The sequence below is a fragment of the Callospermophilus lateralis genome, chromosome 2 (assembly GCF_048772815.1).
Source record: "Callospermophilus lateralis isolate mCalLat2 chromosome 2, mCalLat2.hap1, whole genome shotgun sequence".
Lineage (NCBI taxonomy): Eukaryota > Metazoa > Chordata > Mammalia > Rodentia > Sciuridae > Callospermophilus > Callospermophilus lateralis.
The window spans coordinates 85,839,364-85,844,182 of record NC_135306.1 but is presented as its reverse complement, the minus strand read 5'-3'; positions in this window follow the sequence as shown (position 1 = coordinate 85,844,182).

The following is a 4,819-nucleotide window of genomic DNA, read 5'->3' as shown; positions in this document are numbered from 1 at the left end:
GATGGAGTACAGCTGTGTATGTCCAACTTTATGACTTGGTGGGTCAGATAAAACCCAATTCATGTGGGTATCTCAGGTTACATAGTAATTTAGTGGCCCATGGTTAAGGATTCAATTTCCACTAAGGCCTGGTTACAGGCAGAAGCTATTTCTCAAAGGGAGAGTACCTGTCTGCAGATGATGGCAGGATCTTGCTCCAAAGTTCCAATGGCCTCCTCTGTGATTCACCTATGGGGGCCAAAGACTTAAAATAGCACCTGCTACTGACACCTTAAATACTATCTGGATCATATGGCCCAAGGGGCAGAACAGCCTGTCCCTGTTGCAGAGCCATCTCCAGTTCTTGGCCCTGCTCAAAATGAGCAGCTTTTCAAGTCACTCAGTAGATGGGCCAGAGTAACACACCCAAATGAAAAATGTGCTGTCTCCAGAATCCAAATAGTTCCACCAGGCATTGTTCTCCTTCCTTGTTTATTATAAGGACTGGATGCAGCAACTTATTCATCACCTTAGAAGAACTATCTCAGAGAGCCCCCATACCACTGGACTCCTGCACTTTTACCCTTGATGATAGGCCTTAAGTCCTTTTGATGAGGGATGAAGAAAGATTAATGGTAAAACTTTCTGATACTATTTCCGGGTCCTTCCTCAAGGAGAACTGCCCCTCCCCATTTAAGGGGTTCTGGGTCCTGGTTGAAAGACCATTATTCTTTGCTGTTATGATCTAAGGCAAACTTTTGTACATTTGTCCTGGAATTTTTCCGCTTATAAAAATCTAGTAAGAATTTGGTGGATTTCACATTCTTTTGGCTTCTGAAAATACCATGATTGATTAACTAATTCCACAAATATGCTAAAGAATACATCTCTGGACCCTTCCAGTGTGGAGAGAAGGTCATACATGGCAGATAAATTCCAGCATTCCAAAGCCAAGGGATGTCAGGCATTTTCAACTTATTCACAGTTGGCCATCTTTTGATTCAAATGTCAACCATCTAAACTATTAGTATTTTTTAGCACTTCAAGCTGCTATATTAAATTCAGAACCTCTGCTTAATGGTCTCATATAAATAAATTCATTATCGTCTAATTCTATGCTCCTTGTACCATTCTCAAAACCTTTTAAATCCATTCCCATACATATTCCCCAGACCTCTACTTGTAAGAATTAGAAAACTCAAGATGTTCCCATGTAGTTTAATGCAATTTTTTGTGGGTCACACTGTGTTCCTTACCTTTCAAGACCTGCTTAAACTCAGATCTATTTATATGCCTAGAGACAAAAGTGGGTGGTGAGATTCCATCCCAAGTAGTATCAGCATTTTCAGGCTCATCAAATGCATCACCAAAGGTCATTATTGTTTTCAAAAGCAATGAGGATTAATTACTTCTGGAGGATGTGATTATGAAGGGTGGGGATGGGGATGCTGCCTCAACCACTAAGGGTGGGGAAGCAACTACTTCTGTCAAATAGATCCATCAAAATGGAAGAGTTTGATGTCTCCATCCTCTTTGGGGTCCTTCCATACATCTCCATCCCAATTTACTAGACCTCATTCTCTTCCAAGTCGTACCTTTGCATTAACTGCAGACTCCCTTCGAGACTGAGAGTTAAACTTGCATCTCAATTCAGCCAATTACAGGATGAGAATATGTGTTTGGTTTTAGTCAACCTGAGTCCTATGATTACAAAGAGATGATTCTCCAGAATACTGAGCAGTTTTAAATTGGTTATGCTCATCTGCAGCTCTTCATTCTCCTTTGTTACTTTGTCCGGTGAAGCCAGAGGCAACAGCAACATCATTATATCCCTTAGTTTTCCAGAAGTGTTTAAAGTAAAAGTCACTAAGCTACTTGCTTCTTACAAGTGGTAAATTAGGGATTTTTTTTAGATTGGCTTATAGGACCAGAAGCTGGATAGTTCCACAATGGTTATCTACGGCTGGAGAAATGAAGGAACCAGTAGCTGCTCAGTCCAAGAAGCCATAGCCTCAGAATAATCAGGACCAATGATGCAGCCCAGTCTAGGACTCAAGACCTGGAAACTCCTTGGAGAGTCATGGTCACAGTCCTCTTTGGAAGAGTGAAGGAGCTGGATTCTGATGTTCTCAGGCAATTCAGCAGCAATCTAAGCACCCAGTCAAAAAGAATAGAGCTTGCACAATAGCTAAACTATGGCAGCAACCTAGGTGTTCTTCAATAGATGAATGAATAAAGAATAGTGGTATATGTACACAATGGAATATTACTCAGCCTTGAAGAAGAATGAAATTATGGCATATGCCAGTAAATGAATCATGTTAAGCAAAATAAGCCAATCCTAAAGAACCAAAGGCCAAATGTTTTCTCTCATATGCAGATACTAATTCACATTAAGGGAGGTGTTGGCTAGGGAAGAACAGAAGTACTTTGGATTAGACAAAGGGGAGTGAAGGGAGGGGAGCAGGTATAGGAGTGGGAAGGTAGTAGAATGAATAAGTCATTATTAACCTATATGCATATATTATTACACGACTGATGTGATTCTTCATCATGTACAACCAGAAGAATGAGAAGTTATACTCCATCTATGTATGATATGTCAAGATGCATTCTTCTGTCCTGTATAAATAATTTTGATGATGACGATGACAACAGCAATGAGGAAGAAAAAGAAGAGGAGGAGGAGGAGGAGGAGGAGGAGGAGGAGGAGGAGGAGGAGGAGAAGGAGGAGGAGGAGAAGAAGAAGAAGAAGAAGAGGAGGAGGAGGAGGAGGAGGAGGAGGAGAAGGAGGAGGAGGAGAAGAAGAAGAAGAAGAAGAGGAGGAGGAGGAGGAGGAGGAGGAGGAGGAGGAGGAGGAGGAGGAGGAGGAGGAGGAGGAGGAGAGCTTGCTTCTGTTTTCTTATTTGTTCCATCCAGGTGCCCAACCTATTGTTCTGTGCAGCCCATATTTAAGATGGGCCTCCCCCTGAGTTTGCTGTAGGCTGATTGACACACCCTGATTGCTCTTAATATTAGGCATATTTGACTTTGATTAAGTTGATGATTCAGATTAACTGTCACATCATGTAAAATTTGTTTAAACAATGAAAATGTATTAAGTATATTTTTAATGGGAGAAAATAAAGAAGTAAGCAGGATATAATGTGCTACTATTTGTGGATAATCAGAGAATAAGAATATATTTGTTCTTAAATGCATGAACAGTTCTAGAAGGATACATGAGAAACTGACAAGAGACATTAAATGGGATAAAATGAGGAGGAAAGATTTTGCTGTGCAACTTTCTGTTTTGGGGGCAGTGGTGTGACTTTGTTTCTTATTTTAAAATTTTCCATTAAACTATTTTAAATTAAACAATACTGAAAAGCAAAATGTAGCATAAAATAAAATATTAGTGTCTTTGATGCATCCTTCACTCATACCAATGCCAAATATAACTGCTAACACTTTGATACATATTCTTGTAGGCTTTCTTTTTAAATAAAACTTTGTTTATAAAAACACACAGACGTGCTAGCATCTACATATCAGAGAGAACATTCACACTTTGGTTTTTTGGTGGGATTGGCTTATTTTGTTTAGTATAATAGTCTCCAGATCCATCCACTTTTTGGAAAATGTCATAAAGTCATTCTTTTTTATGGCTGAGTAATATTCCATTATGTATATGTAGATGTTAACACAAAACAAAAGAGGAGGGGAATAATAGACGTTCAGTAGATTAGACAAAGGAGAATGAAAGGAAGGGAGGGGGACAGAAATAGGAAAGACAGTGGAATGATTCTGACATAACTTTCCTATATACATATATGAACATAACACAGTGAATTTTTACATGATGTACAATCACAAGACTGAGATCCTAATTAGAATAAGATGTACTCCATGTTTGTATAAATACATCATATTATACTGTACTGTCATATAAAATTAAAAAGAACAATAAAATAAAACATAATAAAATAATAAAGTAAAAAAACACACAGATGTAACTTCTAAATTTATTTTTGACCTTTAATGAGATCATACTATGACACTGTTCTGGAATTTACTTTTTGCACTCACTGGAATGTTCTGGACCCATAGACACGTTTATACACATGAAATCATATTTAAATGTTCTCCTATTGAGAAACATTTAGACTTAAAGTTTTTTTTAATATAGTGGGCATATAATATTCATGTTTATGAGACTATTTTTATAGAATAAAAGTGAATTTACTTGGACCAAGAATATGAACATTCAAAAAGTTTGGTCCAGTTACTGGACCAAAAAATTGCATTAATTTCAAGAGCAGTCATGAGGCCTCATATCACCCTCTCATCAGGCATAAATATTATCAGACTTTTTTAACTTGACCATCTTAGACTATGGGAGGGGCTGCGTATCTTCTGGGTTTTGTCTCCTCCTCACAGTCTGAGAACAGAAAAAATCATGAGAGAAAATGTAAAGAGGGAGTAGGCTTCCTCTCTTACCCCTTGACCAGAATGTTGTCTCCACTTGGAAGAGGAGCCATGAAGTATCGAGATCCAAGACAGAGTTTGGGAACTGAAATTCTTTGGAGGGTCCTGCAGGAAAGTGCAAATAAATGCCGAATGGAAGCTGTATAGAGTAGCAAAGACTCTGAACTCGTGATTGAACACATTATACAAAGGCATTCACATTTTATAAAGTATTAAACATTATGCAGATTGTCACTGGATTAGAGTTGACCAAAAGTTGCCATTACTAATCTACTAGAGTCTTCTTTTTTCTTTTTTTAATTTCCTTTTTAACATATATATTATTTTACTTGATACATAATGCTTGAATATTTGTGGGATATATACTGACATT